The 18,946-nt window shown below is 32.0% G+C and overlaps 2 protein-coding genes and 1 long non-coding RNA gene across 6 annotated transcripts in view; 1 reads left to right on the top strand and 2 right to left on the bottom strand.

Annotated features, from left to right (window-relative positions):
* IMMP2L (inner mitochondrial membrane peptidase subunit 2) overlaps nt 1–18,946 on the top strand; it is a 906,633-nt gene that overhangs the window by 444,476 nt on the left and 443,211 nt on the right. The window lies entirely within an intron of this gene.
* The window catches only part of LOC306667093, a 624,638-nt gene that overhangs the window by 217,516 nt on the left and 388,176 nt on the right, over nt 1–18,946 (bottom strand). The gene's annotated exons all lie outside the window — the stretch shown is intronic.
* Nucleotides 1–18,946, bottom strand: part of LRRN3 (leucine rich repeat neuronal 3) — a 34,179-nt gene that overhangs the window by 8,276 nt on the left and 6,957 nt on the right. Inside the window, exon 1 of one of the 2 annotated variants that reach the window (XM_079149353.1) lies at nt 5,380–10,651. The exons of the other annotated variant lie outside the window; for it this stretch is intronic. The gene's annotated coding sequence lies outside the window, so the exon portion shown is untranslated. Of the gene's footprint in view, nt 1–5,379; nt 10,652–18,946 lie in introns of those variants that run through there. 2 annotated transcript variants of the gene reach the window in all.

The following is an 18,946-nucleotide window of genomic DNA, read 5'->3' as shown; positions in this document are numbered from 1 at the left end:
TTTCTGAACACATTGAAACAATGTGGAAGATGTTTTTAAGCTCAAAAAGTTTAATTAGATAATTATATGATATACTTACATAATTTCCCTATGCCTTTCAATTATTAAGGTATTTTTTGTTTTAAAGTAACAGTGAAGAAATAAAAGTAATATTTAAAATAAAAGTAATATTTCAACTTGAGTTTTAAAAGTTTTAGGACTATTGCTAAGGAAAATGCTAAGGAGTCTAGCATATGGACTTAGATATTACATTATTGTGATGAATAGATTAATGAATAAAAAGTAGATAATATAGAGTTAAAATGGTTTGGGGTTTTTCCCCCCTTAAATATGCAAATAAATGTTACCAAAAGTAGATGCATTGTTAGTAAAAGACTTAATTTTGTAAGAATGAATCCACATGGTTCTACTCTTAGGAGTTAAGAACAAACTCATAATTAACTACTGTTCTTTTCACTTGTTTTTTCATATAAGTTATGTTAGAAGGTCATTTTTTTATCTTTTAGTTTTAAAGACAACATCTTTCATATATTAGAGTAAAATAAATTATAGCTGAATATTTTAAAAGTTTGAAAGACACAGTTATTGAAATGTCACCAGGAATGGAAATCCACATCTCAATAAATTTTATTATATAAATTTGCTTTCAAATGATTTGAGTAGTAAATCATATAATTTCAAAGTCCATTTTTATTAGAACTTACCATATATCCTTTCATTTATTCATCTATCCAATCTTTTAATAAATATTTGTGGAGGATCTACAGCTTTAGTCACTGTGCTGTCATTTCTGATTTTTTCCACTTTGTAAGATTTTTAAGAAAAATTTTATATGTTTTTTTATTGATAGAATGTAGTTTTGCAGTTGAATTGAGCTTTTTTGTTGTTGTTGATTATGAACTATATTTTTTTAAATTTGAAAATCAAAGCACTTAAAACTGGAATTTTCCCAATACTTTTGTCCTTTTGTGCTTTTGCAGTTTTTCTCAAAGTACATTTAATTTCTCCTATTGGCTCCCCAACATAGAATTTGCCTGAGGAATAGCCACCAACCTGAAACATTTTATATGGTACACTGACAGCATGTAGCTTCCCAACTTAATCAATTAAAAAAAAGCAATTTTAAGAATTCTTATATCTTTTATTTTTAATATCTGTGGACACTCATCATAACTTGAGATTTCTTTTTAGAGTAAATTTTGTATTTGAGAATCTAAAAATGCAAATTGTTTCTAGAGATAATTATATATGTATCTTTTTTATGGAAAAAGCTACCTTTCCCTTTGGAATGAGGTCTTCATTCTTTAAGCTTCTTCATCTGTTTTACATCATTTGTTAAACAGTGATTGAATACTCACCTTTTGGCAGCTACTCTTGTAGCTATAAATAGAGTGAAATTTCTGCTCATCAAGTCCTCAGTTGTATAAGGAGTAAATAGCTAAGAAGAATGCTGCACAGTAGATTTGATTTACAGTAAAGGTGTATGTGGTGTTCTGTGGATGCACAAGAGAAGGAATGCTTTGATCTGTGTGTCCAACAGTAGCAGCCTGAATATTCAATGGTCTTTTGTGATGCTTTTAAAAATTCAGCTGAAGAATAGTGGGGAAACATGTGGGTAAGAAGATTCAAAATCTACCATCATTCATATGAATTTTTACAATGGTGAGGATTAAGAACAAAGTGTGCCTTCTTCCTCCTACCTCATTATTATAATATAAAGACTCCTGAGGAACAGCAACATTTTGATACTTGACTCAAGTTTTGAAAATTGGTGAAGGTAGAAAGTTGCCATGGCTACATTAAAACTCAGTTTTTCATTTTCTTCTACAGTGAATTGCTAGCTAAGTTCATTTATATAAAGAACTCAAATTCTGTTTTCCCATTATCTGCTTTATATTTCCTTGTTGTAAAATTTAGTCTCTCTTCAATTCTAATTGAAGGTTCCATATCCCAAAGATATTGTTGAGTTATACTAAATGTATCCCTATAAAAGACTGTTCTTGTTTGCTTGAGAAATATTTATTTTCCTGTTTCTCAAACCTAATTATTGATTATGTATGTCAGCTTTCAAGTGAATGTTTAGAACGGTTTAGTAAAACTTCTCCTGACCTATTAATAAATAAATTGGCATAGGTGAAGAACATTTGCTTTGTGTTAAGAAACATTGGCCAGACTTACAAGGTGTTTCTGTAATTGTGGGCAGGACACCACTCCTTCCCTGTGTCTTAAATTAACTATCTTTAAAATTTAGAAACTAGGTTACAAGATCTTTAAGGTTCTTTCATATTCTATATTTATATGATATATGATATTATTCTGTGAATGCGAAAGGTTTTCAAAAAGGTTTCTAACAATTGGCTGTGTTTAAGCTCACATATCTGATTTTAACCTTTGTATTCTGTAGTTGATCAAAAGTTTATACTCAGTACTCTAGCCCTATGCCATTAACAAATTAGAATCAGTGAATTTTAGTCATTCTGTGACATTTAAAGGCTATAAAATTAATTGTTTGCCATTATTCCTGTTTCATTTTATGCTTATGTCTACATAGTGGTAAATGAAATAAGAGAGTAAACTAGCCACTTGAGAGAAATTTCTGGGTTAGATACTTGATCTAAATACAGAAATGGATTAAAATTCCTTTATTTTGTCTCCAAAACTATGCCTTAACACTGCTTTACTTCCTCTCAACTTGGTATTGAAGTAGCACCATTCATCTTCTGGTCTTTTCGGAAAGGTATTTCCTGCAACTGGAGAGATGCACTGCCTTTGCTGTTGCTGTAGTTATTGTTGGCTGCTTATCCCTTGCTAAAGTTTTACTGCAATGGAATTTAAAAGGTAGTTGGGTGTTGTGGGGAACACTAGAGTTAAAAAAAAAATCTGTTTTCTCACTCTAGTTTTGCTGCACTAGTAATTCTAATCACATTGTTATCTGAGTCTTAGTTGTTCACCAAAATGTGGGGTTCAGACTAAATTTTTACTATTTTTCTAGTTTGGTTGGTAATGCTCTATGAAATTCAAGAAATTTCTTATGGAGCTGTCATTAGAAAGAATCTGTTTATTAGAGCAGACTTTAGGGAATGAGGAATGAAATCTGAGTCCCAGGAGTGTTTCATGTTGGTGTAGTGATTTCTGTATACTCATAAATTATCAGCTTGTCATGATACTGTCATTTCTCATTATGAAAAGACTTGATTTATATTTGTTTTTAATTATAGTTTTTGCTCAACTGAGCACTTCATTAATAGCATTATATATGAAGTTGATTTTTGTACATGATTAGCAAAACAAATTATATTTCTAAGCCATAATTTCTATCTTTACGTCTGTATTTCTTCTGTGAGCATCACTCCATGTATTGGGGAATTCTAATTTAGTATATGAAATAGTAGTAATTCATTTAATATTGTTTGAGAGCAAATGGATTTTGATGGTTTGGAAATGTATATCTCATGTAGACCTATTTTCGGTTACCCTACGTTTCAGATGAAAGCATTTGGGGGTGATTATCAAGCAAATTTTTTTTTTCAACAGTCATAGCATCTTTCATTTGAATTTTTTTTTAATGTAACTGGAGAGAAGTTTCTCTCCACTGAAATGATGCAGGAATCAGATCTCACAGTTGAGTGTAGGCATGCATAGAGTTAGGAGCTGATGCAGGATTTGTGGGACCTCTTCTTATACAACTGGGGGATCTTTAAGAAAAATATAAAGCTATCAATACAAACTTAAGAGTGAATGCTTTATCAAGCAAATTTTAAATCACATTTTCTTCCTTATTAGAAGACAGACAAATATCTCAAGTCTTTGAAGTCTGTATCTTTTTGTCAGAACATTTGTGTGTGTGTGTGTGTGTGTGTGTGTGTGTGTGTGTGTGTGTGGTGCTGGGAATTGAACCCAGGGCCTTGTGCATGCAAATCAAGCACTCTACCAACTGAGTTATATCCCCAGCCCGCTGAAGCCTGTATCTTTTGAGTCACCTGAACATTGGCTATTTCGCTAGTATAGTTTCAGAAAAAAAGAAGTAAACAACTAATTATTCTAGTCTGTGTTGGTTCTATGGACACTGAAGGTAACTTGCCTTATGATTTCTAATGTTGTAAGAACTGTTCTCCCTAGGGTCTTATACATGATAGGCATACACACCAAAACAAAACAAAACAAAACAAAAACAAACAAACTGTGTCTTGATTGCCATAAATAAACACTTTTATACTAGTCTCAGGAGATATGGATTTTGAAATAGAAACAACCGTCATAAAAAAGGATGATAGCAAAAAGGTTTTCTTCACATTTGTACTCTAATATTAACTTGGTCTGGCACACAGAGCCATTGATTTATAAAAAAGGGAAGGAACAGGCTGTGGACTAGAGTCCAGTGATACATTACAGATTGAGAATGAAGCACATTTTAGTTACAATATGATTACAGAGATCTCAAAGTCATATTTCAGTAGAAAATTTCCTCTGACTGGAGCAGAGTAGATTGTCACTGGGTAGTTCAGTTTCTGTTCTATAGTGAAATATTGTTTCTTATTGCTATTAAACAACATAGAATAAAAGTATTTTTACTAGAATGGGGAGAATAAAATATTTTGAAAGGAAGTAAAATTAAAAGAGTTCCTGTGGTCAAATAATTTCTTCAAATTTAATAAATAAAATAAATTATAGCATCCCATTTTCAGGTGTCCATAGGTCAGCCTCTGACGGCTAGGAGTTCAGTGATGGATGAAGCTTTTCTGCAGTTTTTTCTTAGGAACTGATCATATCAACGTGGTCTATATTGTTAATTCCTTGTACTGAGCATGGAATTGTCATGATTCTATATTTAGAGGAGCCAAAAAAATCCACCAGAAAACTTCTAGAACTCATAAATGAATTCAGTAAAGTAGCAGGATACAAAATCAATGCTCATAAATTTAATGCATTTTTATTCATAAGTGATGAATCCTCTGAAAGAGAAATTAGGAAAACTACCCCATTCACAATAGCCTCAAAAAAGGAATTTTCTATTTTCATTTCAAAATTGTGCCAGATTACCCTCATGCTCTGTGGTTTCTCCCTTATATTTTTAACAGTCTGCTTATAACAGTATTGCTATATTTGTGTCCAGGGACTATAAGAAAGATTTTAAAATACAACAACAAAAACTCCATTGAAAGGTTGAAACAAGCATCCTGAATTATAGCTTTGAGTTTCAAAAGTAATCTTTTAAATAAGGCATGGGAGGCAGTGTTTTTATCTGTGTGCTTGTCTATTCATCTTACTGGGATTGGGAACTTGATACTGTATAGGTTGGTGGGCTACTTCCCTTACAGTAGTGTTAACAAATGACTAATGTGAAATGACCTAGTGGCACTTTGGAGAAATCTTCCCTACCTCTTCCCCCAGGTACTGGGGATCGAATCCAGATTCTCATGCATCCTAGGCAAGCAGTCCATCATTGAGCTGCATTCCTCTCCCTTAAGGGGTAGACTGGATTAGTTCCTGATGTATGCTAGGTCAGTCAGGTTTCATTATTTTCTACATATGTGGACATCAAAAGCAGGTTATATACAGGTTAAAACTTTGAGTTTTCTTCCTGTCATCTAACTTATATCCACTTAATCTTATAGGGGCCTGACAATAACCATAATTAGCATGGGATTAATTATGCAGGACTGTCTTCTGTAGATGACCTTGTGAGATTTTGACATGAACTCCCTAAATTTAAAATTATTAGTGATACAAGGGGACATTTTTTATATACATTATGCTTGCTCATAAGGGGCTCTATGGAATTCTACTTTAATAAATTTCCAATGATAATTTGATCACTGTATCATTAAAGACTAGGCTATATCTGGGTTATGAACATTTGGGGAATACAAGATAGCTGAAAACAGTGACATTAAAAAACGTACGTATTTCCTTAAAGAACCTACATTAAGGGAGGAAATAAAAAGACTAACTGGCCATTTCTTTAAAATTTTAAGCAGTATAAATTGTGATACCTACCAAATTTTAATTTTGTGTTAATGCATAATATAGGCCTTTGCTAGCATTACCTCTTTCACAGCAGCTTCCTGTTGAGGAACATGCTCAGTACATCCACTTCTACATCTTTTTTCAAGGTTGCACATGGTTGTACCAATCATAGAAAAGGAGTTCCAAATCTTGATGGAGAAATAGTTCTTTCAAAACAATGTTGTAAATTTGCTCACACTTTACTTAGAAGCCTGGTATTCATCTTATGTATGAATAAGATGAAAACTAGGTGCCAAATCACCAGTTTGAAAAATTTCTAAGTCTCTGCAAATAATTTGAGATTGTTTCAGATGATCAGCTTAGGTTAAGAAAAGGAAATGGTTTTAAGCTATACAATAGCTTCAGAGGTTAGAATTTAATACATTTTTATAGATAAAAGAAGTGTTTGATTATTATATTTGAGTTGTGAAAAGAAATTTTCACTTCATATTTATATGATTCAAGATCTGGAGTCTACTCAGTTTGATCTGGGATATTCACTTAACTTTTCTATTCCATTGTGCTCAGACAAATTATTTTGTGAAGTAATTTTATTTACCATTAATGTCTGTTGTAGGATATTTGCTTTATTCAGTCAATAATTTTTTCAACATTAATTTCATAATATGGTGATACTTTTGCTGATGCTTAAAAGTTGTTTGTATTTGATATTTGTATTTTGGTACTATATTTAAGATTTACAGATTTTTAAAAGATAGGTATGCAGTAAAATTTAGATTAAACCACTGTGGACTTGTAGTTCAGGATTCAAACTGAAAATAGAATAAAACTTTTTATCTGATTTCTGTTCATTATAATTCATAACACTAGCTAGTACAATAAAATATGTCTGTGATCATACCTGGTGTTTAGATTTTCTTGATAGATACGGTATTGTTTTGATGAATAGAAATACTTTAAATATATGAGAATAATTAAGTCATGTAAGGACATTTAAAAATATGGAGTTGAAAAATTAGAATTTTGAGGTTTTCTTCAATAACTGACTCCCATCAGTTTTAAGGAGAAACAGATTAGAAAAATAATACCATTTTCTCTAATGTAGAGTTAATTCCAATATCCATGAATAGAGGGCGTCTTTGATACTTTACATATTTTACTGGACTTCAAGATCCTTATAACAACTTCAAGATCCTATTAACAACTGCAGTAAACAATAAAAACAACAGTAGTACTCATAATGATGATGTGCTATATTGTAGAAATTCAGTTCAATTTCCATATATGATCTTACTTGACTCTTATAATAATCCTGGTAGCCTGTGCTATTGTGCTGACTTTATTAGTGACAAAGGGAGGCTCAGAGAGATTTAATGAGATGGCCAAAGTTGAAAGGAATAGAAAGTGAGGACTCCTGAACTATATTCCATATTCCTGGCTCCATCCTTAGCCACCTTTGTTTTAGCCCATGATGCATAAAGCTTTGTGTTGCAGACACATATGTACTTGATTGACCCCTTTAGTTGTTACTAAACAGTTGGAGTACAGAATCATTATTTTAGTTGTTACTAAATATTTCATGTTTATTCTTGTCTATTTTATAAGCATACACAATGCTGAATTTTTTTCTTTGTACAATGCAGTGGTACTTAAAATTTAATGAATTAATCACTAGAAAATAGACATGTTAAATTGTATTAAAATTATTTTAGACATCTTAGATGTTTGCTTATAAATTGATTTTTAATTATCTGACTCAATAATACTTGATTTATGAACCCCCTTACTAAAAGTACCCTCTCAAGTAATGCTTTTCATCTTGTGTCCCTTAAATAGCATTCAATACTTTCAGAAATAATATATTGGCTTTTGGTTTATTGCTCACTTCTTATCCCCTCCACTGGAATGTTTGCATTCATAAAAGTAGTTCTGTTTTTTTCACAGATGTATCTCCAGTGCCTAGCTAGAATAATTCCTCACTTGTAGTTTAACACATATCTTTTAAATAAATAAATGAATATTATTTTAATTGTAAATTCTCATAATATCATTATACAATTTTAAAAGCATACAAGAAATTCCTTTGTGACTTGCTTATTTTACTCATACAGTTTATATAAGTGGACTATAGAATGATGATATAAGTTTGGCAAGCTGAGCCCTAAGTGTGTATTTTGTTTAATTCTATAGACTATACAACTGCAAGAGAACCTACTTGAAAATACTAGCATATTTTAAGAGATATAATTAAATTCAGATCGTTGGGAAAGCATCTTAAAAGGTACTTACCCTTAGAATATCTTGAATAAATCTGTTGTGAAGAAACTAATGGAGTTAGTATGTTTTGTTTATATATTGCTTGCACTTAAGATATGGTTTTCAATCGATTTTTATACAAAATATCTACAGTAATAGCATATGTAGTGAGCATTTTAGATTTACACATAATTTTCTTAAAGTCTGTGGCATTTGTACTTAGAGAATATAGGAAATCATGTCAATTAGATCATAATACATTCTTAATGTATAAAAGCCAAAGGCTTTTAAAAGTAATGGAAGATGGCTGTAACAACAACAAAAGAGTAATTATAAACATGAAGATAATTGAGTGTAAGGGTTGTGAAAAGACCTCCAGAAAACTGGTTGGTGTGGCCAAAGGCCAAACTGACTGTTGTCAGCTGACAGTGGTCAAAAGTTAAGTAATCATTACATTTGCAGTGTAAGGTTTGTGTCTTTAGTGAAGTCTGTTTTGAAATAAAGAATCTGTGCTGGGAAGTGATATTTGACAGTGAATTCTAAGGTGAAAAAAACAAAACAAAACAAAAAGACCCCATCCATGTAACAAAAGTCATATACATTCTGTTAAGGAAAAAAGCTGATGTGAACTCAAGCAATATTTGCTGTGAGTCAAGACTGGGCAGATATTACTGGTTTTAAGTTTTAGCAGAAAAACCAAGAGTCCACATGGTATATAAGAAACAAGTAAGATTTACCTAAAAATTTAAGCTTTGTACACTAGATTCTATAATATTATCAACAGAATTCAAAGTATTATAGTATGACTCAGAGTTTTCAAATGGATACCTGAGTGCTGCAAATAAATCTTTGGGAGTTCATTATTATCTAGCAAACTTATTGCTCAGGAGATCTGAAATAACAAGTCTGTGGCCTTGACATTTAATCAGAGCATGAAATACATTTATTGAATCTTAGATTTGAGATTATTACTTTAGTAGCTCCCCAATTAAAGTATGTGGATTTTAAAAACTCCCATTCAGACAGTAAAATACAAAATTCTTATTATATATACATAGGATCTTTTTATTCAGTGCTTCATGTTCAGTTGCCTTTTATTGAGCATGCTTATTTTTATTGAACAGAAATGGCTTTAATGTGAGTATATACAGAACTACCTAGATTTTTTTTTTTTTTTTTTTTTAGAGATAATGGAGTTAGAAGGTTAAAACTGTTCATTTCCCCCTGTGACTGATCAATTAAGTGTGAACTATGTATAACATAATGTTGAAAGGAAGTTTCTACCTGCTGTAGAACTGGTGTTATAACATAAGACAATTTTATATGCTTGCGTAAATTAAATCTTTGCCTTTAAATAAGAACTCTTCTTCAAATTTTGTCTCAAAAGAAAGTAAGAAAGGGTGAGAGGAAGGAGAGAAGGAAGAAAGGAGGGAAGGAAAGAGAGTGGAAGTGAAAAAGAAAGAGAATGCCTGAATTACTACCACCCTTGATTTTCACATTCTAGTGCAGGAAATTCTAAGTATTGTCTATTCATGAGCATCTGCAAATCACATTGCAGCTTAACTGTGTCTTCTCTGATTTAATAGAAACTTTGATTGTTTTCTGGGATTTACATACAGAGTAATTGTTTTTGCATTTTAATATAGAAGGAAGTAGATTGAATAAATGCATAACATATTAGAAATGCTATTAAGCAAATGATTCTATGTGGTACTGTTGAATGAATGTTTTCCTTTACCTTCTGAACAAAACAAAAATTTCTCCAATTATTTTTAAATTGATTGTTCTCTATTGTTGCCCAAGGAAAAGTTGAAAAAAAAATCCATGTGTTGATTCCATTTCCTTGGTATGATTAAATGGTGCAGCAGAAGATGTTTAATATACAGGCAGGTACTTTTCCATCCAAGATCTTAAGGACATTTTTTACTATGCATCCTGGATACATAGTATTTTTATACACTGACTTTAGTTCCTGTTATCTTATTGATACTTTTAATGTAAAACTATAGCATCTTTTACCAGACCTATTTCACCAATTTTTGCCCTGTTTGTGTTCCTACCTCAAAATGGTGAGTTCATCACTAGAGCCTATGACTGGGAGAAATTCCTGAACAAGTTCCCTATTGCACCAGTGGTAAAGGTGGAAGACATGTTAAAATTGTTTTTGAAGTGGGTTATTTTTCTGAGAGAGCTTTCTCAATATTAATGACTTTCCAAGAATGAGGGACATCAAATTGACCTTCCCACTTCAGACCAATGTCTGGAGAGTTCAAAAAAGTTGCCAAAATTGCCATTGAAGAAGGAAAACAATGACTTGAGTTATTATTGTTCCAACACTCAGGGCCTTCAATGTTTCAAAATGTATACATATATGTATATAAATATATATGTATATGCATATGTATACATACACACGTGTATCTGCATAATATTTAATATAAATAATATATAAAAATATACATTTAATTTATACATTGTATTTATGTATTATATTGATATATGTATGTATTGTACATATCCTTCAGTGTTCCATATATATCTGCATAATATATATAACATAAATAATATATACAATCTATTTTATATAGATGCATATTTTTAGGGTACCAGAAGAGAAGCAAGTAGGTTTTCATTTAGCATGAAGCTGTTCATGTGCTTGCTCCAGTTCATATATTGGTATATTGTGTTCTAAGGTTCTGCATAACATCCTTGTGAACAAACTATATTATGTACTATTGTGAGATTAAGAATATGTTTCAATAAAATCATCTCTCATTTGTATTTGCTCTTATTTCTGGTCTAGAAAAAATAAGCATGGCTTTGCTGATACATTAAAATTTGAGCTATAGTGTATTCCTGGGAGTATCATGCATAGATTTGGTACATATATCAGTGGAGTTAAATTGGCTAGAAGAGCTGTTGGTGATAAAAGTGGGGATGCTGTAAAAGACAATAGCTCTATCACATTCATGTGACTGAGGTGATCTGAATTTATCTTTTTATATTAGTATTGTTTTTTTTCTTTTCCGTTTTTGTACAAATTGCTAGTATACATAACATAAATTAGAAGGACAGAAAGCCAACCCATTTTTAAGGCTGTGAGAAAATAGACCTAGTGTCAGGAGATTTATTTTCCTCAGATGGGAATAGCAATAAAATTACATGCTGTGTTTGTGTCTTTGTGGTACTCTAAGGTCCCCACCACCATCAAGCTAAATATTGCATGACAGTTGTCACAGCAACCAATTTTTGTAATTTGTAGAATAAGGAAGCAAATTAGATATAAGTTGTCAGTCAATAAATTTCTGTTGTCATCCAAGATGGTAACATGTGCATTCTCATTCTCATCACAAAATTTAAATACTTTTGTGATGTTTTGTTCTCATCTGTTCCTTTCAACATGCTGTCATGAATTAATATTTCATTTTTTGGCTGTATAATTTCTGAATCTGAGTTTCATACATGATGTTAACTGAAATAACTAGATGTCAGATTCATGGAAAGTTGTTGTTGCAAAATGAATGTTATTTGACATCTATTTTTGTCCTTTTTCAGCATGTTGACACACATATTCTTTATTACCTGGAGAAGGATCAAATTAATTTTAAGGGGCATTTTAAAACATTTTGTGATTATTGTTGTTTTGAAAATATGTGTTTTCAGTCTAGAGAGATAAGAATGCATTTTTGTCTCAATTAATACCTTTGCTGTGGAAATAGAAATAGCTCTGTACTGGAGCTTTCTGGCAGTCCATGATGGTGTCTCTGTCCCTTGCATTCTAGCAGGTGGGCCCACATATTGGATTCAACTCACTTCTATTAGGTGTTATACCTCAACTCCCCTTCCCTTCCTTTTATTTTTTCTCATATGTATGAGACTGTACCATTCTCTCTGATTTCTTTCTGTCTTCCATAGAAGTCATTACCCCACATTCTGAATGAATTTGTTCCTGTTTCCAAGGGAATAAGAACCTGAGTATTTCTGTGCATATTTTAAATTCAATATGAAGTACAACATACAGCTTACTGGAAATCTGTCGATGTCTCATCTCTTGTTTCCCCTTGTCAAGTCCCCCATATTTTACATTCCTACTAAAAAAAATTTATTTTCCCTACATTTAAAATCTTAATTGAGCATTTGCTCCCAAAAGTCAAAAACAGAAAAGATTACTTGGAGGACTATCAGTGAGACTTTTCTATTATGTAGCACTGTTTAATACTATTGCTGGCAACTTATTGAGTAGTTTCACATTTAGTATTCTCTCTCTCCTTTTTAAAACTTGATATGGTTATGAACTTACCAAACTTAGTGAACTGAAAGTAATAGGATGCTAAACCTAAATATGCAAACCTGGAGTACTAGTAGCAGAAGTAAGGGCCTTTCTAGAACACAAGGTGGCATTTGACAAATCAAAAGCAGCTGATAAGAGAAATCTTCACTCTCGAATATTGAATTGTGGATTACAGAACTCATATTAATGGGAAAATGGAGCAAAGAGACAGTGGCAGAAAGAAAGTTTTATGATTTTTATGTCTTCGCTACCTGGAGTTTCATCTTTTTCAATTGTGTAAAACTGGCTCAAGATGTGAAAAGTAGATTCATGCGTGAAAGAAGAAAGGAAGCAGTCCTTCAACAACAGTGGTCATTTCTTTAGTGAATTTGACTTTCAGAAAGGTTGTATGAATATAGGTGTAAACCCAGAGAGATGAGTGATGTATGCTGGGGAGGTGAGAAAGAACACATAGATTTCCCCCAAGCACATATGCCATGACATGAGTATCACTTTTTGGTGTTCTTGTTTTTCTCTACACTGATTCCCCAAATTATTTGAATAGCAAATGCAAGTCCTTTATCTTTATCCATTCTCTGTCACTCAGGATGGTGTTCAGTAGAAGTATATTAATAATTCAGCTGTCAAACATGGACATTAGTTATTCTGCTACCATGTTACTATTACCTTGTCTATTAAAAAGTGAGTGATAAGTATACCTACCTCATTAGGTGTATTGCAAAAATTAAGTAAAATAATGCATTAGAAGTTCTTAATACAAAAACTCCCAGAAATATAGAAAGTAGTCACTAAATGTTAATCACTACCAAATAACTAATAATTGTTATATTGATGATTCATTAGAATTTGTTGTAACTTTAGCTTAGAGGTGGAGATGTGGAAATAGGAGAAGTAGAAGACCAACATAGAGCTACTTGTTTGGTATTTGAATGATTTGCATAAAAGGCTGTACAATTTTGCTTGCTAGTAGATTTTTTCCTGGGTATTTCTGTGTAAATGACTCTTTAAAATATGCTGCAATATTTGACATCTCAATTATATGACATGTCTACAAAGAAGCAAAAAGTAATTGAAAACCAACCACAACTATGAATTGATTTTTTAAATATTTATAAATTAATGAGAACTATTAACAGTTGGCAAATGTTTTTGAAAACCTAGTATTGTGCTAGTGTACATGTGCAAGTGTACATGTGCGTGTATGCATGGTTGTTGGCATTGGGATAGAAACAAAGAAATATAATTGTTAACAATCAGACTACAAAATACTAATACATATACTTTTTGAAGTGAGAGAATAAGACAGTAGTCCTTTCTTGAGATGTAATTACATTTGTTTGGAAACAAAATATTGTAGACATTGTTAAAATTTAATTTAAAGAATATTCATTACTATTCACAAGAAGTACAAATGAGAGAAAAATGAAAACTATCTCTATGAAGTCACTCTGATAAATGGACATCCTCTGATCTTAAAACGGTATTATCATCAGCAATTTAAAAATTTTACTTTAGCAACTCAGGGTGTTGAGTATTCATTGTTCTAATCTATGATTTCCTGTGGGAGGGAATTTACAACAGTTTTTTTTTTTTAAATTAAAAAAAAAATGTTTTCACAGTCAGATTTATAAGTTCAAGAATTGTAACTACATTGTAGAAAGTCTTTGTGACCTGAGTCATTGTGACTGAATGGTATCAGGGCTTTGTAAATTTTGGTCCAAGAATAGAGTTTCTATTAGAACAGCATGAAGAAACTGGATCATTTTAATTCTTTTCTGGATTAATATGAAACTTTCCACTTTTTATGGTTGCCATTCTTTTATTTATAGATTTCCCTTTTATAATTTTTCTTTCTTTCCCTCTGTTTTACTTGACTGATTAAAAATACAAAGCAAAATAACTCTTCAGCTAAAATCATGTTAGGGCACAAATCCAAAATCTCAGATCTAAGTAATTAATATGCCTGATGCAGAGCAGCATTACTGTCAATAAAATGCCAATCTCAAGAAACATGTTGAAAAGTGACGGGGTGACAGTGAATTGAACTTCTACCAGATTCCAGTGGCTAAGAGTGTGAACAAATTTGGGCTCCTCACAGAGGAGGTACTGGTGAATTTCTCAATGTGGTTAAGTTAGAAAGTTTTGATCATCATGGTGCTCAAAGAAAGAATGGTGTGAGCATACGGTTCAAATTCTTTGAAATTCTACAATCAGAATCAATGTTCTGTGAGATATACCTGCTGGGCAAGCACCGAATCACCTACTTTTGGATTCCAATTATGTTTTTCAGTAGTGAGGTCACTTTGAGAAAATGAATTATATATAAATTCCAGGTTTAAGAATTATCTTGCACCAGTTCTGATTCTTATATTATTCAATGGTATTTGAAAGAATATCATTACTTATGTTGGTGGCACTTTCTGTGTAAACTTCAGTTCAGTTCCTGATGGAATATGGTATAGTGTATAAAACTTCTAACTCTGAAATATGTAGGCAGAAGGGATTTGTTCATTTCTGGTAGACTCTTTTCCTAAGGGTACATAATCTATCTTCTGTGGGTATTATCTAAGAGCTAAGATGTGATCAAGTATGTTGTACTTCTTTAGATTGGAGCAGTAGAGATAGAAACTATGTTTGTCACAGCCTTATATTATCACATATTAACTAAGGTCACCCACTTGATCGCTAAGTCAGATCCCTTATAGTAAACCTCCTAACTCATTTAGCTATACCCTTTTCTCAATCTTCTCTTGGGAAAAAATACTACATGGTGACCCTATCATATGTATATTTTGTATAAATTCAAGCAATTGATTGTTACAAATAAAAAAAATTACTTAACCAAAGATGAAATTGGCGGACTCTGGACAAATATAAAAGACAAAAATCTTTAGCCCTTTTCTAATCATGAAAATTTATGTTAAGAAAATCACTAGAGTATCTTTGGTATTACTCTCAGATTTTCCAATATTCTGAAAAAAGGTAATCACTCATGTGAGTTTGATATAGATCATCAGAGGCATAGATATTCAGTTCTATTTACTGTAATATCTAGCTAGATCTATTATCTCTATCTCATTCCTTATCAATATGCCCTTGACTATGGGTATATAAAAGGTCATTGATTAAATAACCATGGAAAGCATGTCTAAATGAGTGAATAAATGGTATAATATTACCTTAGAATTTTTTTCCTTTAAAAGACTCAAAGGGTCTGGAGTTGTGGCTCAGTGGTAGAGAACTTGCCTGGCACGGGTGAGGCACTGGGTTCGGTCCTCAGCACTACATAAAAATAAGTAAAGGCATTGTGTCCAACTTAAAAAAAAAAAAAAAGGACTCATAAAATTTTCTCCCAAGAAAAGTACAAAGCAGCATGTCACTTTATAATTAGACATGATTATGCCTAAGGAAGGTCAAGAACTAAGTGCACCATTACCTTCAACATGGTGTGGGGAAAGGGTGGTGGTAAGATGTGGTAGTTAATGAGGAGTTCCCATAGCAAAAAAATCTTTCTGGGACAGATTTAAACTTGTGTTTATCATCTTTCCTAAGTGTACAAAATATAGAAAAACAGAAAACATCATCAGTTTCTAATCTGGAAAAAAAATTATATTTCCCAATCTGGGAATCAACATTTAGAACAAAGGATAAGGTCCATATATTGTTCTCTTGTTCAGTTTGCAAGACATTCATGGTCAAGAAAATTTTCCTTATTTCTTAACTCTTTTCCATTCCTGAAAATAAGATAAAGATCTTAGGTGTTTTTAAGTCCTTCTGGAATTCAACTGTGATCATTTTTTAATGCACATTATGCTTCTGAAATTACCCAGCCTAATGAGAATGTTTAAGTAGAAAATCTGCAAGCAGTACTTTTATTTTAAATTAGTTGACTTATATTAAGTGTTAATTATATCATTCATGAAATAAGATTATACCATGTGGTTGTACCATGTAGCAAAACTGTAAAGTTTGATTAATTATTGTTTAAGTTTTCTGGGCTTTATTGTGGAACTTAAAACTATAGAAAGAACCTGTTGTTGGATGCGTCTGCATAAAAAAAATCAAATGTTTCCCAAAGGAGAAATTCACTATGCTTATTCTAAGAATGTGACAACTTAGCAGTACCATCACATTATTTGTAATAGAATTCTCTCTGGAGTCAGACATTCAGGATTCAAATTAGGACTGCCAATGAGTGAATTTGGCAAGTATTTCCCTGTGCTAAGCCTTGCTTTCCACATGGAACTGTGAAGTTAAATGTGAGGTCTTTAAGGAGCTTAATCAGGTCCAGGCTGTGGTGCATGATAAGTTCTTGTTGGCCAACATCTCCCTCTTTTTCCTCTTTTTTTGTTTCTTCCTCCTCATTGTAAATGAACATAAGAAATAAGAAGGAAAAACCCTGAAAATTTCATTTAAAATTATGCATGTCCTTTAATTATTGAACTAGGATATTCATAATGCACAAATAATTTTAACTTTATATCATCTCATGATGGAATTTTTTTCAGTTGTCTAAGTGCTTATGATTGTATTAAAATCTTTATTTTAATAATGTGGACATGAGCTTGCTAAACCCCATTTCTAATCATCAGAGGAACCCTCAACATTTTTACCTTACTTTCTGGTTCAACTTTTTTTATGTAGGACAGTCAGGTTGAAGGACTGCCCTGATAGCCCTTTGAGGAGGTCAATTAGTGAGAAACACTGAAGTTTTACAAACTGTTAGAGCACTTCTGCTAAAGTTTTAGGTTTGTCTCTGTGTGCTAAGTCAGTTTAAAAAACAAATTATGGTTTTCATCAATTAACTCTGCAGAGCAAGAAGCTTCTTACTAATGAGAAGGACTGATGAATTTCACTGCTAGTAATGATCATACTAGCAGCAAAGTAGTATTTAGACTGTTTTCACCTTCCTCATTTAAAGGAGAATGCATGAGAGAAAAAGAAGGATTGTGATAAAAAACAAAATTTGAGCCCTATGGATCAAACTTCTCATTTTCCCTTCATGTCATCAAATCAGGTAAAAATGCATGTTGAATTCTCTTTTGATGAAAAATAGCCAAAGAAGACTAGAAGCTGCTAGTTCAGTGGTCCAGCTATGAATTGAACTAAAGAAATCATTTCAGTTAATCGAACAGTGATACTGAACTATAAATAAGTAAATCACTACTCATTTCCCAGAAACAAATAAAAAAATGAGGAAGGAGAAAGTATGAATGAATCCTACAGACAGATGTTGTAGTATGAGCAGAACACAGGGAATGAGCTTACAAATAGATTGTATTTTGAAAGGGAATCTGACTCCAGGAAGTATAGACTAGCTATATTTAGGCAGGACCAGTGAGAGGCAGTGTTGCCTCATACACAAGTCATGTTCCTTAGAGTCAAGCTGACGGGTTCCTTTTCCTGTTGGTCTTTAATTAGTTGCAACAAGTTAGTTTACTTCTCTAAGCCTTTTTTTTTTTCTTGTTTGTAAAATAGGGTTAGAAAAATGCTACTTACCACATGCAGTTATTGTGAGGATTAAATAAGAACATGCATGTTAAATGTTAAGCACAGACAGGACCAGTAGTAATAAATGAGAACTTTGGATATCATTCCCTGAGTCAGTCAAGGATTGTCTAAGAGAGATGATGAAATTGGGACCTGTAAGTGCTCTGCTTACATTAATTTTTGTCATAACATTTATTTTAATTCTTCATTTTCTTGACCATTTTGTCCAACAGCAGGATATTGTGATACAATTTATAGTGTAAATGATTTTGCTGCTTAAAAATAAAGAAACCTGTTAAGGAAATGGTAGTTTGGCAAATGGCTCACTGTTATAAAAGTGAGTATCACCTTGTGACACTTTGTGAGCAGCTATAGTGTTTTTGTTAAAAAAAAAATGTGTAGGTGATAAACTACAGTAAGGAAAACAAATATAAATAATGTGTTTGATAGTGAATCAGTGTAGCTATTCACAAAACAAATTGACTTGTTGGATGAATAAAGTCTAAACTCATATCTTGTAATGACATTTTATATTTTTTAAGCAAAAATTACTGTGGATAGAGCTTCCAAAATTTTTATGTGCCTAGAATATATTTCTTTTCTATGTTTGGTGGCCACATGGTTTTGTCCTTTCATCTTCTTACACTTTCTCTTCAGTAATACAGCACTGAAACCTAGACCCTTTTGCCTACTCTTTTTTTTTTTTTTTTTTTTTTTTTTAATTTTCAGTGTCTTAAGCACCTGCAATGTAAGGTCATTAACCCTTGGCCTTTGTAGAAATTGGAATATAATCTTTTCAGAGGTATATTACAATTTATTCATGTATTCTGTAAATATTGAGTACTCCTTGTAGAACATTCAGTATTTGGTGTTTCTGAGTGACTGAATTTTGATAAAAAATAGAATAAAACACAGAATCAAGAGACACAGTTAACAATGATA

Source organism: Sciurus vulgaris (genome assembly GCF_902686455.1).
Source record: "Sciurus vulgaris genome assembly, chromosome: 8".
Lineage (NCBI taxonomy): Eukaryota > Metazoa > Chordata > Mammalia > Rodentia > Sciuridae > Sciurus > Sciurus vulgaris.
The sequence above is the reverse complement of the archived record's forward strand: the minus strand, read 5'-3'. Positions and strand labels throughout refer to the sequence as shown.